Source organism: Felis catus, chromosome F1 (genome assembly GCF_018350175.1).
Source record: "Felis catus isolate Fca126 chromosome F1, F.catus_Fca126_mat1.0, whole genome shotgun sequence".
Taxonomy (NCBI): Eukaryota; Metazoa; Chordata; class Mammalia; order Carnivora; family Felidae; genus Felis; species Felis catus.
The window spans coordinates 1,815-22,797 of NC_058384.1; the positions used below are offsets into that span (position 1 = coordinate 1,815).

General features: G+C 48.8%; 2 long non-coding RNA genes across 2 annotated transcripts; both read right to left on the reverse strand.

The window, feature by feature from the left end:
* Positions 1-5,697: 5,697 nt before the first annotated feature.
* Positions 5,698-7,277, reverse strand: LOC105260389. Its single transcript, XR_006592031.1, has 3 exons — positions 7,242-7,277; positions 6,744-6,768; positions 5,698-5,895 (listed from the first exon to the last, which is right to left on the reverse strand). It is a non-coding gene; the product is annotated as an uncharacterized LOC105260389 (long non-coding RNA).
* Positions 7,278-8,462: 1,185 nt separating this feature from the next.
* Positions 8,463-10,038, reverse strand: LOC123382893. Its single transcript, XR_006592028.1, has 3 exons — positions 10,003-10,038; positions 9,505-9,529; positions 8,463-8,656 (listed from the first exon to the last, which is right to left on the reverse strand). It is a non-coding gene; the product is annotated as an uncharacterized LOC123382893 (long non-coding RNA).
* Between the last annotated feature and the right edge of the window lie 10,945 nt (positions 10,039-20,983).

Here is a 20,983-nt window from a genome sequence, read left to right on the forward strand (position 1 = left end):
GTGACCGTTGGCAAGAGGCAACCACTCACCACTGTCCCCATCCGGGAAAGTAACAGTATCCTCGAAAATGTAGACTGTCATATGTACAACAGAGATTGATTGGAAAGCCTCTAAGAAAGCAATTGTGCTCCTCAGGGAAAGACAGGCAAGCTCACCTCAGCACCATCCTGCTGCCTCGTGTCAGGAAGGGGCCGCCGCTTTTTCAGCTTCGCGACACCTAGGAGGACACAGAATACAAGTCACTGTCTTCTGGGTGCTGCTCAAGAACACCTTCGGGACTGTTCCTTATATGAACATGGGCGAGAGCGTACGGAGGTTTTTGTCAACTGCATGGACGGAATGTTACTGCTGCGCCACGCTCAGCAGTATTCCTGGAAGTGTGCAGTATGCAGAGATTTTTGAGAATGTAGACTTTGGTCATTTTTCAGTGTCAGTGGCACATATCTCGTGGGCAAGCCCACCTCTGTCTCTCTCTCTGTCGCTCGCTCTCTCTCCCCCTCTCTTGAAATGTGTCTGTGTCTTTCTCTATGAGGCTTTTTCTCTGTGTCTCTCAAGAAAACACACACACACGCAGACATACACTGTCACGATCCCGCGACATACACCCACATACAGAACAACCCCCAGACACAACACACACAATTACACCGCACAAAAGATATACAGCATCTTTCTTATACTGTAGAAACATCACCTAGTTTGTCACCTGGGACGTCGGTCTTTGGTCCCCACCCTCGAGCACCAGTCCTCCCAGGACTCTGCATTGTAGACATCGGTCATTGTCCAATGTCAGTGGCCCATATCTCTGGGCAAACCCACATCTCTGTCTCTCTCTCTCCCTCTCTTCCACTGTATCTGTCTCTTTCTGTGTGTGGCTCTGTCTCTCTGTCTCTGAGTCTCTCAAGAAAACACACGCACGCACCCACGCACGCACGCATACACACTCACAATCATGCGACATACAGAGATACAGAACAACCCCAAGACTCATGCACACACAATCACACCGCACAGAAGGGATCCATTGTCTTTCTCATACTATAGAAACATGGACATAGATTTCACCGGGGATGTCGGTCTTTCCCCCCCACACTCCAGCACCAGTCCCCCCAGGACCCTGATATCCGGGTACTCTCCAAACTAAAGACGGCAAGAAAGCCCCACCTACACCTCATCCGAAACATTTTCCTCAACAAGAAACAGTTTCCAGGACACATACCTTCTTCTCGTGCTCCTACGGCTACCTGAATGTTAGAAAAGAAAACACCATCAGGGTGAGATCATGATGTACAGTACGTGTACCATTCTTCGGTTCGCTTGGTGACTTTGGGGTTCAGGATGGGACACAGTGTTTGAGTCAAAGGCCACAAAAGCAAAGATAATATGCCTGTCAGAAGTCGTTTTTCCTGGAGATGTGTCTCTCAAGAACACTGAGGGTGCAGACTACAAAATGGTTCACCCAGAAGGAAAAAGTGCGGCTGCCGAGAAAGATCCTAGGACGCTGTTTATTACCTGGTTTGGCACTGCCAGTGGAAAATGTCCCCCTGACCAAGGGGACAGTTGGCAAGAAACAACCATGGAAATGGACAACATGTTTGTCCCCACAGGGAAAATAACATTATCATCTCAACGGTACATTGTCACAGTTACAACAGATGTTGATTGCAAAGACTCTAAGAAAGCACTTGTGTTCGTCAAGGAAAGACAGGAAGCTCACCTCAGCAACAGCCTGGTGACTCCGGACAGGATGGTGCCGCCGTCTTTCCTCCTCGGGGACACCTAGAAAGACCACAATCCCTGTCAGTACCATGTTGGTGCTGCTCCAGTATACCTCAGGGACTGTTCCTTGATATGAACATGGGCCAGAGGATATTGAGGATTTGGTGACCTGCATGGACTACATGATACTGCTGAGCCGTGCACAGCAGTATACCTTGAGGTGTGCAGTAGGAGGAGTGTGTGAGAATGTAGACATGAATCATTGTGCAGTGTCAGTGACACCTATTCTCTGGGCAAACCCACATGTATCTTTCTCTCTCTGTCTCTCTTGCAGTGAGTCTGTCTCATTTTGTGTGGCTTAGTCTGTGTGTCTCCCGAGAAAACACTCTCAACACACATTCAGAGTCACGATCACGTGACACACACACACACACACACACACACACACACACACACAGAACCACCCCAGTTCTCATGCCCACAAAAACACACCACACTGGAGGAATACATTATCTTTCTCCTACTGTGGAAGTATCACATAGTTTTTTCACCTGGGACGTAGGTCCTTCCCCCCACTCACAAGCACCAGTCCCCCCAGGCCTCTGGAATTAGGGTCGCTCTCCAGACTGAAGTCAACAACAATGTCCCACCTGCATCACCATCTAAACATTTTTCTCAGCAAGAGACAGTTTCCAGGATACATACCTGTGTCCTGTGCTCCTACGGCCACCTGAATGTTAGGAAAGAAAACACCATCAGGGTGAGATCATGACATACACTATTGGCACAACTCTTCAGTTCCCTTTGCGTCTTTACGATACAAGATGGGACACAGCGGTTGAGTCACAGGCCACAAAAGCAAATGAATAGGATGCCTGTCAGAAGTTGTTTCTCCTGGGGATGTGTCTCTCAGGACCACTGAGGATGCCTACTACAAAATTCTTCACCCAAGCAGGACAGATGGCTGCTGACGGTAAAGATCCTAGGACACTGTTTGTTACCAGGTTTGGCACTGCCAGTGGTCAGTGTCCCCCTGACCAAGGTGACCGTTGGCAAGAGGCAACCACTCACCACTGTCCCCATCCGGGAAAGTAACAGTATCCTCGAAAATGTAGACTGTCATATGTACAACAGAGATTGATTGGAAAGCCTCTAAGAAAGCAATTGTGCTCCTCAGGGAAAGACAGGCAAGCTCACCTCAGCACCAGCCTGCTGCCTCGTGTCAGGAAGGGGCCGCCGCTTTTTCAGCTTCGCGACACCTAGGAGGACACAGAATACAAGTCACTGTCTTCTGGGTGCTGCTCAAGAACACCTTCGGGACTGTTCCTTATATGAACATGGGCGAGAGCGTACGGAGGCTTTTGTCAACCGCATGGACGGAATGTTACTGCTGCGCCACGCTCAGCAGTATTCCTGGAAGTGTGCAGTATGCAGAGATTTTTGAGAATGTAGACTTTGGTCATTTTTCAGTGTCAGTGGCACATATCTCGTGGGCACGCCCACCTCTGTCTCTCTCTCTGTCGCTCGCTCTCTCTCCCCCTCTCTTGAAATGTGTCTGTGTCTTTCTCTATGAGGCTTTTTCTCTGTGTCTCTCAAGAAAACACACACACACGCAGACATACACTGTCACGATCCCGCGACATACACCCACATACAGAACAACCCCCAGACACAACACACACAATTACACCGCACAAAAGATATACAGCATCTTTCTTATACTGTAGAAACATCACCTAGTTTGTCACCTGGGACGTCGGTCTTTGGTCCCCACCCTCGAGCACCAGTCCTCCCAGGACTCTGCATTGTAGACATCGGTCATTGTCCAATGTCAGTGGCCCATATCTCTGGGCAAACCCACATCTCTGTCTCTCTCTCTCCCTCTCTTCCACTGTATCTGTCTCTTTCTGTGTGTGGCTCTGTCTCTCTGTCTCTGAGTCTCTCAAGAAAACACACGCACGCACCCACGCACGCACGCATACACACTCACAATCATGCGACATACAGAGATACAGAACAACCCCAAGACTCATGCACACACAATCACACCGCACAGAAGGGATCCATTGTCTTTCTCATACTATAGAAACATGGACATAGATTTCACCGGGGATGTCGGTCTTTCCCCCCCACACTCCAGCACCAGTCCCCCCAGGACCCTGATATCCGGGTACTCTCCAAACTAAAGACGGCAAGAAAGCCCCACCTACACCTCATCCGAAACATTTTCCTCAACAAGAAACAGTTTCCAGGACACATACCTTCTTCTCGTGCTCCTACGGCTACCTGAATGTTAGAAAAGAAAACACCATCAGGGTGAGATCATGATGTACAGTACGTGTACCATTCTTCGGTTCGCTTGGTGACTTTGGGGTTCAGGATGGGACACAGTGTTTGAGTCAAAGGCCACAAAAGCAAAGATAATATGCCTGTCAGAAGTCGTTTTTCCTGGAGATGTGTCTCTCAAGAACACTGAGGGTGCAGACTACAAAATGGTTCACCCAGAAGGAAAAAGTGCGGCTGCCGAGAAAGATCCTAGGACGCTGTTTATTACCTGGTTTGGCACTGCCAGTGGAAAATGTCCCCCTGACCAAGGGGACAGTTGGCAAGAAACAACCATGGAAATGGACAACATGTTTCTCCCCACAGGGAAAATAACATTATCATCTCAACGGTACATTGTCACAGTTACAACAGATGTTGATTGCAAAGACTCTAAGAAAGCACTTGTGTTCGTCAAGGAAAGACAGGAAGCTCACCTCAGCAACAGCCTGGTGACTCCGGACAGGATGGTGCCGCCGTCTTTCCTCCTCGGGGACACCTAGAAAGACCACAATCCCTGTCAGTACCATGTTGGTGCTGCTCCAGTATACCTCAGGGACTGTTCCTTGATATGAACATGGGCCAGAGGATATTGAGGATTTGGTGACCTGCATGGACTACATGATACTGCTGAGCCGTGCACAGCAGTATACCTTGAGGTGTGCAGTAGGAGGAGTGTGTGAGAATGTAGACATGAATCATTGTGCAGTGTCAGTGACACCTATTCTCTGGGCAAACCCACATGTATCTTTCTCTCTCTGTCTCTCTTGCAGTGAGTCTGTCTCATTTTGTGTGGCTTAGTCTGTGTGTCTCCCGAGAAAACACTCTCAACACACATTCAGAGTCACGATCACGTGACACACACACACACACACACACACACACACACACACACACAGAACCACCCCAGTTCTCATGCCCACAAAAACACACCACACTGGAGGAATACATTATCTTTCTCCTACTGTGGAAGTATCACATAGTTTTTTCACCTGGGACGTAGGTCCTTCCCCCCACTCACAAGCACCAGTCCCCCCAGGCCTCTGGAATTAGGGTCGCTCTCCAGACTGAAGTCAACAACAATGTCCCACCTGCATCACCATCTAAACATTTTTCTCAGCAAGAGACAGTTTCCAGGATACATACCTGTGTCCTGTGCTCCTACGGCCACCTGAATGTTAGGAAAGAAAACACCATCAGGGTGAGATCATGACATACACTATTGGCACAACTCTTCAGTTCCCTTTGCGTCTTTACGATACAAGATGGGACACAGCGGTTGAGTCACAGGCCACAAAAGCAAATGAATAGGATGCCTGTCAGAAGTTGTTTCTCCTGGGGATGTGTCTCTCAGGACCACTGAGGATGCCTACTACAAAATTCTTCACCCAAGCAGGACAGATGGCTGCTGACGGTAAAGATCCTAGGACACTGTTTGTTACCAGGTTTGGCACTGCCAGTGGTCAGTGTCCCCCTGACCAAGGTGACCGTTGGCAAGAGGCAACCACTCACCACTGTCCCCATCCGGGAAAGTAACAGTATCCTCGAAAATGTAGACTGTCATATGTACAACAGAGATTGATTGGAAAGCCTCTAAGAAAGCAATTGTGCTCCTCAGGGAAAGACAGGCAAGCTCACCTCAGCACCATCCTGCTGCCTCGTGTCAGGAAGGGGCCGCCGCTTTTTCAGCTTCGCGACACCTAGGAGGACACAGAATACAAGTCACTGTCTTCTGGGTGCTGCTCAAGAACACCTTCGGGACTGTTCCTTATATGAACATGGGCGAGAGCGTACGGAGGTTTTTGTCAACCGCATGGACGGAATGTTACTGCTGCGCCACGCTCAGCAGTATTCCTGGAAGTGTGCAGTATGCAGAGATTTTTGAGAATGTAGACTTTGGTCATTTTTCAGTGTCAGTGGCACATATCTCGTGGGCACGCCCACCTCTGTCTCTCTCTCTGTCGCTCGCTCTCTCTCCCCCTCTCTTGAAATGTGTCTGTGTCTTTCTCTATGAGGCTTTTTCTCTGTGTCTCTCAAGAAAACACACACACACGCAGACATACACTGTCACGATCCCGCGACATACACCCACATACAGAACAACCCCCAGACACAACACACACAATTACACCGCACAAAAGATATACAGCATCTTTCTTATACTGTAGAAACATCACCTAGTTTGTCACCTGGGACGTCGGTCTTTGGTCCCCACCCTCGAGCACCAGTCCTCCCAGGACTCTGCATTGTAGACATCGGTCATTGTCCAATGTCAGTGGCCCATATCTCTGGGCAAACCCACATCTCTGTCTCTCTCTCTCCCTCTCTTCCACTGTATCTGTCTCTTTCTGTGTGTGGCTCTGTCTCTCTGTCTCTGAGTCTCTCAAGAAAACACACGCACGCACCCACGCACGCACGCATACACACTCACAATCATGCGACATACAGAGATACAGAACAACCCCAAGACTCATGCACACACAATCACACCGCACAGAAGGGATCCATTGTCTTTCTCATACTATAGAAACATGGACATAGATTTCACCGGGGATGTCGGTCTTTCCCCCCCACACTCCAGCACCAGTCCCCCCAGGACCCTGATATCCGGGTACTCTCCAAACTAAAGACGGCAAGAAAGCCCCACCTACACCTCATCCGAAACATTTTCCTCAACAAGAAACAGTTTCCAGGACACATACCTTCTTCTCGTGCTCCTACGGCTACCTGAATGTTAGAAAAGAAAACACCATCAGGGTGAGATCATGATGTACAGTACGTGTACCATTCTTCGGTTCGCTTGGTGACTTTGGGGTTCAGGATGGGACACAGTGTTTGAGTCAAAGGCCACAAAAGCAAAGATAATATGCCTGTCAGAAGTCGTTTTTCCTGGAGATGTGTCTCTCAAGAACACTGAGGGTGCAGACTACAAAATGGTTCACCCAGAAGGAAAAAGTGCGGCTGCCGAGAAAGATCCTAGGACGCTGTTTATTACCTGGTTTGGCACTGCCAGTGGAAAATGTCCCCCTGACCAAGGGGACAGTTGGCAAGAAACAACCATGGAAATGGACAACATGTTTGTCCCCACAGGGAAAATAACATTATCATCTCAACGGTACATTGTCACAGTTACAACAGATGTTGATTGCAAAGACTCTAAGAAAGCACTTGTGTTCGTCAAGGAAAGACAGGAAGCTCACCTCAGCAACAGCCTGGTGACTCCGGACAGGATGGTGCCGCCGTCTTTCCTCCTCGGGGACACCTAGAAAGACCACAATCCCTGTCAGTACCATGTTGGTGCTGCTCCAGTATACCTCAGGGACTGTTCCTTGATATGAACATGGGCCAGAGGATATTGAGGATTTGGTGACCTGCATGGACTACATGATACTGCTGAGCCGTGCACAGCAGTATACCTTGAGGTGTGCAGTAGGAGGAGTGTGTGAGAATGTAGACATGAATCATTGTGCAGTGTCAGTGACACCTATTCTCTGGGCAAACCCACATGTATCTTTCTCTCTCTGTCTCTCTTGCAGTGAGTCTGTCTCATTTTGTGTGGCTTAGTCTGTGTGTCTCCCGAGAAAACACTCTCAACACACATTCAGAGTCACGATCACGTGACACACACACACACACACACACACACACACACACACACAGAACCACCCCAGTTCTCATGCCCACAAAAACACACCACACTGGAGGAATACATTATCTTTCTCCTACTGTGGAAGTATCACATAGTTTTTTCACCTGGGACGTAGGTCCTTCCCCCCACTCACAAGCACCAGTCCCCCCAGGCCTCTGGAATTAGGGTCGCTCTCCAGACTGAAGTCAACAACAATGTCCCACCTGCATCACCATCTAAACATTTTTCTCAGCAAGAGACAGTTTCCAGGATACATACCTGTGTCCTGTGCTCCTACGGCCACCTGAATGTTAGGAAAGAAAACACCATCAGGGTGAGATCATGACATACACTATTGGCACAACTCTTCAGTTCCCTTTGCGTCTTTACGATACAAGATGGGACACAGCGGTTGAGTCACAGGCCACAAAAGCAAATGAATAGGATGCCTGTCAGAAGTTGTTTCTCCTGGGGATGTGTCTCTCAGGACCACTGAGGATGCCTACTACAAAATTCTTCACCCAAGCAGGACAGATGGCTGCTGACGGTAAAGATCCTAGGACACTGTTTGTTACCAGGTTTGGCACTGCCAGTGGTCAATGTCCCCCTGACCAAGGTGACCGTTGGCAAGAGGCAACCACTCACCACTGTCCCCATCCGGGAAAGTAACAGTATCCTCGAAAATGTAGACTGTCATATGTACAACAGAGATTGATTGGAAAGCCTCTAAGAAAGCAATTGTGCTCCTCAGGGAAAGACAGGCAAGCTCACCTCAGCACCAGCCTGCTGCCTCGTGTCAGGAAGGGGCCGCCGCTTTTTCAGCTTCGCGACACCTAGGAGGACACAGAATACAAGTCACTGTCTTCTGGGTGCTGCTCAAGAACACCTTCGGGACTGTTCCTTATATGAACATGGGCGAGAGCGTACGGAGGTTTTTGTCAACCGCATGGACGGAATGTTACTGCTGCGCCACGCTCAGCAGTATTCCTGGAAGTGTGCAGTATGCAGAGATTTTTGAGAATGTAGACTTTGGTCATTTTTCAGTGTCAGTGGCACATATCTCGTGGGCACGCCCACCTCTGTCTCTCTCTCTGTCGCTCGCTCTCTCTCCCCCTCTCTTGAAATGTGTCTGTGTCTTTCTCTATGAGGCTTTTTCTCTGTGTCTCTCAAGAAAACACACACACACGCAGACATACACTGTCACGATCCCGCGACATACACCCACATACAGAACAACCCCCAGACACAACACACACAATTACACCGCACAAAAGATATACAGCATCTTTCTTATACTGTAGAAACATCACCTAGTTTGTCACCTGGGACGTCGGTCTTTGGTCCCCACCCTCGAGCACCAGTCCTCCCAGGACTCTGCATTGTAGACATCGGTCATTGTCCAATGTCAGTGGCCCATATCTCTGGGCAAACCCACATCTCTGTCTCTCTCTCTCCCTCTCTTCCACTGTATCTGTCTCTTTCTGTGTGTGGCTCTGTCTCTCTGTCTCTGAGTCTCTCAAGAAAACACACGCACGCACCCACGCACGCACGCATACACACTCACAATCATGCGACATACAGAGATACAGAACAACCCCAAGACTCATGCACACACAATCACACCGCACAGAAGGGATCCATTGTCTTTCTCATACTATAGAAACATGGACATAGATTTCACCGGGGATGTCGGTCTTTCCCCCCCACACTCCAGCACCAGTCCCCCCAGGACCCTGATATCCGGGTACTCTCCAAACTAAAGACGGCAAGAAAGCCCCACCTACACCTCATCCGAAACATTTTCCTCAACAAGAAACAGTTTCCAGGACACATACCTTCTTCTCGTGCTCCTACGGCTACCTGAATGTTAGAAAAGAAAACACCATCAGGGTGAGATCATGATGTACAGTACGTGTACCATTCTTCGGTTCGCTTGGTGACTTTGGGGTTCAGGATGGGACACAGTGTTTGAGTCAAAGGCCACAAAAGCAAAGATAATATGCCTGTCAGAAGTCGTTTTTCCTGGAGATGTGTCTCTCAAGAACACTGAGGGTGCAGACTACAAAATGGTTCACCCAGAAGGAAAAAGTGCGGCTGCCGAGAAAGATCCTAGGACGCTGTTTATTACCTGGTTTGGCACTGCCAGTGGAAAATGTCCCCCTGACCAAGGGGACAGTTGGCAAGAAACAACCATGGAAATGGACAACATGTTTCTCCCCACAGGGAAAATAACATTATCATCTCAACGGTACATTGTCACAGTTACAACAGATGTTGATTGCAAAGACTCTAAGAAAGCACTTGTGTTCGTCAAGGAAAGACAGGAAGCTCACCTCAGCAACAGCCTGGTGACTCCGGACAGGATGGTGCCGCCGTCTTTCCTCCTCGGGGACACCTAGAAAGACCACAATCCCTGTCAGTACCATGTTGGTGCTGCTCCAGTATACCTCAGGGACTGTTCCTTGATATGAACATGGGCCAGAGGATATTGAGGATTTGGTGACCTGCATGGACTACATGATACTGCTGAGCCGTGCACAGCAGTATACCTTGAGGTGTGCAGTAGGAGGAGTGTGTGAGAATGTAGACATGAATCATTGTGCAGTGTCAGTGACACCTATTCTCTGGGCAAACCCACATGTATCTTTCTCTCTCTGTCTCTCTTGCAGTGAGTCTGTCTCATTTTGTGTGGCTTAGTCTGTGTGTCTCCCGAGAAAACACTCTCAACACACATTCAGAGTCACGATCACGTGACACACACACACACACACACACACACACACACACACACAGAACCACCCCAGTTCTCATGCCCACAAAAACACACCACACTGGAGGAATACATTATCTTTCTCCTACTGTGGAAGTATCACATAGTTTTTTCACCTGGGACGTAGGTCCTTCCCCCCACTCACAAGCACCAGTCCCCCCAGGCCTCTGGAATTAGGGTCGCTCTCCAGACTGAAGTCAACAACAATGTCCCACCTGCATCACCATCTAAACATTTTTCTCAGCAAGAGACAGTTTCCAGGATACATACCTGTGTCCTGTGCTCCTACGGCCACCTGAATGTTAGGAAAGAAAACACCATCAGGGTGAGATCATGACATACACTATTGGCACAACTCTTCAGTTCCCTTTGCGTCTTTACGATACAAGATGGGACACAGCGGTTGAGTCACAGGCCACAAAAGCAAATGAATAGGATGCCTGTCAGAAGTTGTTTCTCCTGGGGATGTGTCTCTCAGGACCACTGAGGATGCCTACTACAAAATTCTTCACCCAAGCAGGACAGATGGCTGCTGACGGTAAAGATCCTAGGACACTGTTTGTTACCAGGTTTGGCACTGCCAGTGGTCAATGTCCCCCTGACCAAGGTGACCGTTGGCAAGAGGCAACCACTCACCACTGTCCCCATCCGGGAAAGTAACAGTATCCTCGAAAATGTAGACTGTCATATGTACAACAGAGATTGATTGGAAAGCCTCTAAGAAAGCAATTGTGCTCCTCAGGGAAAGACAGGCAAGCTCACCTCAGCACCATCCTGCTGCCTCGTGTCAGGAAGGGGCCGCCGCTTTTTCAGCTTCGCGACACCTAGGAGGACACAGAATACAAGTCACTGTCTTCTGGGTGCTGCTCAAGAACACCTTCGGGACTGTTCCTTATATGAACATGGGCGAGAGCGTACGGAGGCTTTTGTCAACCGCATGGACGGAATGTTACTGCTGCGCCACGCTCAGCAGTATTCCTGGAAGTGTGCAGTATGCAGAGATTTTTGAGAATGTAGACTTTGGTCATTTTTCAGTGTCAGTGGCACATATCTCGTGGGCAAGCCCACCTCTGTCTCTCTCTCTGTCGCTCGCTCTCTCTCCCCCTCTCTTGAAATGTGTCTGTGTCTTTCTCTATGAGGCTTTTTCTCTGTGTCTCTCAAGAAAACACACACACACGCAGACATACACTGTCACGATCCCGCGACATACACCCACATACAGAACAACCCCCAGACACAACACACACAATTACACCGCACAAAAGATATACAGCATCTTTCTTATACTGTAGAAACATCACCTAGTTTGTCACCTGGGACGTCGGTCTTTGGTCCCCACCCTCGAGCACCAGTCCTCCCAGGACTCTGCATTGTAGACATCGGTCATTGTCCAATGTCAGTGGCCCATATCTCTGGGCAAACCCACATCTCTGTCTCTCTCTCTCCCTCTCTTCCACTGTATCTGTCTCTTTCTGTGTGTGGCTCTGTCTCTCTGTCTCTGAGTCTCTCAAGAAAACACACGCACGCACCCACGCACGCACGCATACACACTCACAATCATGCGACATACAGAGATACAGAACAACCCCAAGACTCATGCACACACAATCACACCGCACAGAAGGAATCCATTGTCTTTCTCATACTATAGAAACATGGACATAGATTTCACCGGGGATGTCGGTCTTTCCCCCCCACACTCCAGCACCAGTCCCCCCAGGACCCTGATATCCGGGTACTCTCCAAACTAAAGACGGCAAGAAAGCCCCACCTACACCTCATCCGAAACATTTTCCTCAACAAGAAACAGTTTCCAGGACACATACCTTCTTCTCGTGCTCCTACGGCTACCTGAATGTTAGAAAAGAAAACACCATCAGGGTGAGATCATGATGTACAGTACGTGTACCATTCTTCGGTTCGCTTGGTGACTTTGGGGTTCAGGATGGGACACAGTGTTTGAGTCAAAGGCCACAAAAGCAAAGATAATATGCCTGTCAGAAGTCGTTTTTCCTGGAGATGTGTCTCTCAAGAACACTGAGGGTGCAGACTACAAAATGGTTCACCCAGAAGGAAAAAGTGCGGCTGCCGAGAAAGATCCTAGGACGCTGTTTATTACCTGGTTTGGCACTGCCAGTGGAAAATGTCCCCCTGACCAAGGGGACAGTTGGCAAGAAACAACCATGGAAATGGACAACATGTTTCTCCCCACAGGGAAAATAACATTATCATCTCAACGGTACATTGTCACAGTTACAACAGATGTTGATTGCAAAGACTCTAAGAAAGCACTTGTGTTCGTCAAGGAAAGACAGGAAGCTCACCTCAGCAACAGCCTGGTGACTCCGGACAGGATGGTGCCGCCGTCTTTCCTCCTCGGGGACACCTAGAAAGACCACAATCCCTGTCAGTACCATGTTGGTGCTGCTCCAGTATACCTCAGGGACTGTTCCTTGATATGAACATGGGCCAGAGGATATTGAGGATTTGGTGACCTGCATGGACTACATGATACTGCTGAGCCGTGCACAGCAGTATACCTTGAGGTGTGCAGTAGGAGGAGTGTGTGAGAATGTAGACATGAATCATTGTGCAGTGTCAGTGACACCTATTCTCTGGGCAAACCCACATGTATCTTTCTCTCTCTGTCTCTCTTGCAGTGAGTCTGTCTCATTTTGTGTGGCTTAGTCTGTGTGTCTCCCGAGAAAACACTCTCAACACACATTCAGAGTCACGATCACGTGACACACACACACACACACACACACACACACACACACACACACAGAACCACCCCAGTTCTCATGCCCACAAAAACACACCACACTGGAGGAATACATTATCTTTCTCCTACTGTGGAAGTATCACATAGTTTTTTCACCTGGGACGTAGGTCCTTCCCCCCACTCACAAGCACCAGTCCCCCCAGGCCTCTGGAATTAGGGTCGCTCTCCAGACTGAAGTCAACAACAATGTCCCACCTGCATCACCATCTAAACATTTTTCTCAGCAAGAGACAGTTTCCAGGATACATACCTGTGTCCTGTGCTCCTACGGCCACCTGAATGTTAGGAAAGAAAACACCATCAGGGTGAGATCATGACATACACTATTGGCACAACTCTTCAGTTCCCTTTGCGTCTTTACGATACAAGATGGGACACAGCGGTTGAGTCACAGGCCACAAAAGCAAATGAATAGGATGCCTGTCAGAAGTTGTTTCTCCTGGGGATGTGTCTCTCAGGACCACTGAGGATGCCTACTACAAAATTCTTCACCCAAGCAGGACAGATGGCTGCTGACGGTAAAGATCCTAGGACACTGTTTGTTACCAGGTTTGGCACTGCCAGTGGTCAATGTCCCCCTGACCAAGGTGACCGTTGGCAAGAGGCAACCACTCACCACTGTCCCCATCCGGGAAAGTAACAGTATCCTCGAAAATGTAGACTGTCATATGTACAACAGAGATTGATTGGAAAGCCTCTAAGAAAGCAATTGTGCTCCTCAGGGAAAGACAGGCAAGCTCACCTCAGCACCATCCTGCTGCCTCGTGTCAGGAAGGGGCCGCCGCTTTTTCAGCTTCGCGACACCTAGGAGGACACAGAATACAAGTCACTGTCTTCTGGGTGCTGCTCAAGAACACCTTCGGGACTGTTCCTTATATGAACATGGGCGAGAGCGTACGGAGGCTTTTGTCAACCGCATGGACGGAATGTTACTGCTGCGCCACGCTCAGCAGTATTCCTGGAAGTGTGCAGTATGCAGAGATTTTTGAGAATGTAGACTTTGGTCATTTTTCAGTGTCAGTGGCACATATCTCGTGGGCAAGCCCACCTCTGTCTCTCTCTCTGTCGCTCGCTCTCTCTCCCCCTCTCTTGAAATGTGTCTGTGTCTTTCTCTATGAGGCTTTTTCTCTGTGTCTCTCAAGAAAACACACACACACGCAGACATACACTGTCACGATCCCGCGACATACACCCACATACAGAACAACCCCCAGACACAACACACACAATTACACCGCACAAAAGATATACAGCATCTTTCTTATACTGTAGAAACATCACCTAGTTTGTCACCTGGGACGTCGGTCTTTGGTCCCCACCCTCGAGCACCAGTCCTCCCAGGACTCTGCATTGTAGACATCGGTCATTGTCCAATGTCAGTGGCCCATATCTCTGGGCAAACCCACATCTCTGTCTCTCTCTCTCCCTCTCTTCCACTGTATCTGTCTCTTTCTGTGTGTGGCTCTGTCTCTCTGTCTCTGAGTCTCTCAAGAAAACACACGCACGCACCCACGCACGCACGCATACACACTCACAATCATGCGACATACAGAGATACAGAACAACCCCAAGACTCATGCACACACAATCACACCGCACAGAAGGAATCCATTGTCTTTCTCATACTATAGAAACATGGACATAGATTTCACCGGGGATGTCGGTCTTTCCCCCCCACACTCCAGCACCAGTCCCCCCAGGACCCTGATATCCGGGTACTCTCCAAACTAAAGACGGCAAGAAAGCCCCACCTACACCTCATCCGAAACATTTTCCTCAACAAGAAACAGTTTCCAGGACACATACCTTCTTCTCGTGCTCCTACGGCTACCTGAATGTTAGAAAAGAAAACACCATCAGGGTGAGATCATGATGTACAGTACGTGTACCATTCTTCGGTTCGCTTGGTGACTTTGGGGTTCAGGATGGGACACAGTGTTTGAGTCAAAGGCCACAAAAGCAAAGATAATATGCCTGTCAGAAGTCGTTTTTCCTGGAGATGTGTCTCTCAAGAACACTGAGGGTGCAGACTACAAAATGGTTCACCCAGAAGGAAAAAGTGCGGCTGCCGAGAAAGATCCTAGGACGCTGTTTATTACCTGGTTTGGCACTGCCAGTGGAAAATGTCCCCCTGACCAAGGGGACAGTTGGCAAGAAACAACCATGGAAATGGACAACATGTTTCTCCCCACAGGGAAAATAACATTATCATCTCAACGGTACATTGTCACAGTTACAACAGATGTTGATTGCAAAGACTCTAAGAAAGCACTTGTGTTCCTCAAGGAAAGACAGGAAGCTCACCTCAGCAACAGCCTGGTGACTCCGGACAGGATGGTGCCGCCGTCTTTCCTCCTCGGGGACACCTAGAAAGACCACAATCCCTGTCAGTACCATGTTGGTGCTGCTCCAGTATACCTCAGGGACTGTTCCTTGATATGAACATGGGCCAGAGGATATTGAGGATTTGGTGACCTGCATGGACTACATGATACTGCTGAGCCGTGCACAGCAGTATACCTTGAGGTGTGCAGTAGGAGGAGTGTGTGAGAATGTAGACATGAATCATTGTGCAGTGTCAGTGACACCTATTCTCTGGGCAAACCCACATGTATCTTTCTCTCTCTGTCTCTCTTGCAGTGAGTCTGTCTCATTTTGTGTGGCTTAGTCTGTGTGTCTCCCGAGAAAACACTCTCAACACACATTCAGAGTCACGATCACGTGACACACACACACACACACACACACACACACACACACACACAGAACCACCCCAGTTCTCATGCCCACAAAAACACACCACACTGGAGGAATACATTATCTTTCTCCTACTGTGGAAGTATCACATAGTTTTTTCACCTGGGACGTAGGTCCTTCCCCCCACTCACAAGCACCAGTCCCCCCAGGCCTCTGGAATTAGGGTCGCTCTCCAGACTGAAGTCAACAACAATGCCCCACCTGCATCACCATCTAAACATTTTTCTCAGCAAGAGACAGTTTCCAGGATACATACCTGTGTCCTGTGCTCCTACGGCCACCTGAATGTTAGGAAAGAAAACACCATCAGGGTGAGATCATGACATACACTATTGGCACAACTCTTCAGTTCCCTTTGCGTCTTTACGATACAAGATGGGACACAGCGGTTGAGTCACAGGCCACAAAAGCAAATGAATAGGATGCCTGTCAGAAGTTGTTTCTCCTGGGGATGTGTCTCTCAGGACCACTGAGGATGCCTACTACAAAATTCTTCACCAAAGCAGGACAGATGGCTGCTGACGGTAAAGATCCTAGGACACTGTTTGTTACCAGGTTTGGCACTGCCAGTGGTCAATGTCCCCCTGACCAAGGTGACCGTTGGCAAGAGGCAACCACTCACCACTGTCCCCATCCGGGAAAGTAACAGTATCCTCGAAAATGTAGACTGTCATATGTACAACAGAGATTGATTGGAAAGCCTCTAAGAAAGCAGTTGTGCTCCTCAGGGAAAGACAGGCAAGCTCACCTCAGCACCAGCCTGCTGCCTCGTTTCAGGAAGGGGCCGCCGCTTTTTCAGCTTCGCGACACCTAGGAGGACACAGAATACAAGTCACTGTCTTCTGGGTGCTGCTCAAGAACACCTCCGGGACTGTTCCTTATATGAACATGGGCGAGAGCGTACGGAGGCTTTTGTCCCCTGCATGGACGGAATGTTACTGCTGCGCCACGCTCAGCAGTATTCCTGGAAGTGTGCAGTATGCAGAGATTTTTGAGAATGTAGACTTTGGTCATTTTTCAGTGTCAGTGGCACATATCTCGTGGGCAAGCCCACCTCTGTCTCTCTCTCTGTCGCTCGCTCTCTCTCCCCCTCTCTTGAAATGTGTCTGTGTCTTTCTCTATGAGGCTTTTTCTCTGTGTCTCTCAAGAAAACACACACACACGCAGACATACACTGTCACGATCCCGCGACATACACCCACATACAGAACAACCCCCAGACACAACACACACAATTACACCGCACAAAAGATATACAGCATCTTTCTTATACTGTAGAAACATCACCTAGTTTGTCACCTGGGACGTCGGTCTTTGGTCCCCACCCTCGAGCACCAGTCCTCCCAGGACTCTGCATTGTAGACATCGGTCATTGTCCAATGTCAGTGGCCCATATCTCTGGGCAAACGCACATCTCTGTCTCTCTCTCTCCCTCTCTTCCACTGTATCTGTCTCTTTCTGTGTGTGGCTCTGTCTCTCTGTCTCTGAGTCTCTCAAGAAAACACACGCACGCACCCACGCACGCACGCACGCATACACACTCACAATCATGCGACATACAGAGATACAGAACAACCCCAAGACTCATGCACACACAATCACACCGCACAGAAGGAATCCATTGTCTTTCTCATACTATAGACACATGGACATAGGTTTCACCGGGGATGTCGGTCTTTCCCCCCCATACTCCAGCACCAGTCCCCCCAGGACCCTGATATCCGGGTACTCTCCAGACTGAAGACAGCAAGAATGCCCCACCTACACCTCATCGGAAACATTTTCCTCATCAAGAAACAGTTTCCAGGACACATACCTTCTTCTCGTGCTCCTACGGCCACCTGAATGTTAGAAAAGAAAACACCATCAGGGTGAGATCATGATGTACAGTACGTGTACCATTCTTCGGTTCGCTTGGCGACTTTGGGGTTCAGGATGGGACACAGTGTTTGAGTCAAAGGCCACAAAAGCAAAGATAATATGCCTGTCAGAAGTCGTTTTTCCTGGAGATGTGTCTCTCAAGAACATTGAGGATGCAGACTGCAAAATGGTTCACCCAGAAGGAAAAAGTGCGGCTGCCGAGAAAGATCCTAGGACGCTGTTTATTACCAGGTTTTGCACTGCCAGTGGAAAATGTCCCCCTGACCAAGGGGACAGTTGGCAAGAAGCAACCACTCACCCCTCTCCCCATCAGGGATAGTAACAGTATCATCGAATATATACATTGTCATATTTACCACAGAAGCTGATTGAATCATAGCACTTTCGTTTCTCAGGGAAAGACTGGCAAGCTCACCTCAGCAGCAACCTCGTACCTCCTTGCATGATTGGCGCGCAGTGTTTCCTCCTGTCGGACACCTAGAAGGACATAGAATATACCTCAGTATATTGTTGGTGGTGCTCAAGAATAACTCAGGGACTGTTCCTCATATGAACGTTGGCCAGAGCATACAGTTGCTTTGGTTACCTTCATGGACTGAATGGTACTGCTGAGCCACGTCAAGTGTATTTCTTGAAGTGTGCAATATGAGTAGTTTTTTGAGAGTGTAGACATTCGTGTTGTGTAGTGTCAGTGGTACGTGTCTCCTGGGTCAACATACATCTCTCCTCTCTTTCTCACCTGTCTCTCTCTCTCTTATGAGTGTGTCTCATTCTCTTTGTGTGTTTCCCTGTCCCTCAGTTTTTGCTTGTGACACACACACACACACACACACACACACACACACACAGAACAGCACCGTGAATCCATTGTCTTCTCTCACTGTAAACATAGACACAGGCTTTCCCCTCAGAAATCTGTGTTTTCTCCGCACCCTCAAGCCTCTGTCCTGCAAGGAACCTGGGTTCAGGGTAGCTTCCACACTGATTCCAGCAGGAATGCCCGATCTTCCTGACCATATTGATTATTTCATCAGTTGGTTAAGTGTCCCTCTCTTGATTTCGACTCAGGTCATGATCTCAAGGTGTCTGGGATCAAATCCCTGACTGGGATTCCACCCCGCTCCCTCAATCAATCAATCAATCAATCAATGACCTTTTAAAAGTTGCGCAACAGAGTATGTAAACTGATGCAGTCAATATGAAAAAACAATATGAAAGTGCTTCAAGACATTTAAAAAAGAAGTACCATTTGATCCAGCAATCCCACTTTGGGCTAACACATCCAAAAGTATTGAAATCTGGTCTTCTGAATGATACCTACACTCCCGTGTTCTGCATTCACAAAAGCTAATATAGCGAAACAACTGAGGGTCCATTGATGAACAAATGCACAAAGACAATGTGGTGTGTCCATACAATGGGTGACTATTCAGCCTTAAAAAGGAAGGAAATCCTGTCATTTGTGACAACATGGATGGCCCTGGGGGACTTGGTGTTAAGCGAAATAAGCCAGACACAGAAAGACAAATACTGCAGGATGACACTTACATGTGGAACCTAAAATAGTCAAATGCATAGGAACAGAGAATAGAATAGGGGCTGGAGGGAGGGGAAAGGGAGGAAATGTTGGTGTTCGGGGCACCAAGTTTCATTTATACAAAAGAAGTCAGTTCTGGAAACCTACCTTGCCACATCGGGCCTGTGATGAACTGCTTGAAAATCAGTAAGAGTGAGTTTGTAGGTTGAGTACCCTTACCACGAAAGAAAAAGAAGAAAAGCTCCAACAGAGATTGTGTGGGCAAATACCTTTTTCTGGGTGAGACAGTATAGAAATCAGAACAATCCAGTCATTGAGAGCATGGGGTTGGTGCCTGTTGGGCTGTGCCTAAGTTCCCTGTACTGCACAATGAAAACTTTCTTAGGGGCTGCTTATTAGTGCTATGGTATGAAGTTGAAAGTGATGGGGCGCCTGGGTGGTGCAGTCGGTTAACCGTCCGACTTCAGCCAGGTCACGATCTCGCGGTCCGGGAGTTCGAGCCCCGCGTCGGGCTCTGGGCTGATGGCTCAGAGCCTGGAGCCTGTTTCCGATTCTGTGTCTCCCTCTCTCTCTGCCCCTCCCCCGTTCATGCTCTGTCTCTCTCTGTCCCAAAAATAAATAAACGTTGAAAAAAAAAAAAAAAAGAAAGTGACTAAATGCAGGAAAAGTCTTCGGAAAAAAATGACCAGTGGTTCAGAAGCAGTGTGTAAGTGTTCAGTCACTAAATGTCTGGAACATTAACCTAAACACTTGGTAGTGGTTGAATCTAGAGTGGGGACTTGGATGTCTACAGGACAAAGGAGGATGGAAGCTTCCTTTTCATCCTGTCCATGGCTAGGATGCTTTACAGCTCATGGGGAAGTCCTGTTACCACCTCCTGGGATCCCCATATCAACCCCGTGGGGCAGAGAGGGCAGGGCCTGTGACCCATATTTTCTGTGAGAGATTAAGTGACTCACCAAGATTCGCTATTCTGAAGAGTGGGAGGTCCAGGATAGGAATGTAGATGTTGCCCGGGGACAGAGATCCCTGAAAATCTGGGACCTTCCCAGGGCACCTGAGATCATGCCTTGAACCCCTGAGCCAGGGGCTCCCCCAGTCTCTTTATCAAGTCTTCCTCCCCAAGGTCTCTGTGGAAGACAGTTGATGCCCTGGAGGAGGTGCCTAAGCTAGGAGAAAAGTACAAATCCTAACTCAGCCTCCCAACACTAGGTTTCAACCCCTGACCCAAGGCACAATGCAGTTACCACGAAGTGAAGCCCTTCTGAAGGAGCAGGGGAAGCCCAACAGTGGCCATCCTCACCCGGCCTCCACACTACCAGGGCTCTCACAAGGAGCCTTCCCCAGTGGCCAGTGGTCTGCTCAGCTCCCAAGCTGACTCCGAAGCCACGACATTCCAAACCAACTGTCATGTGACGGCTCTGCCCAGAATTAGCTTCCCTTCAGTTGACTAAGCCTGGCTGAGCAGCTACTGTGAATTAACTGCGAAATTGGCCCATCGGGCTGGTGCTTTGATGGTGTATTGAGTGTAGGCTGGGACACCTAACGTGGCACTGACTATTGGTCTGTGGAACCATCTGAGCA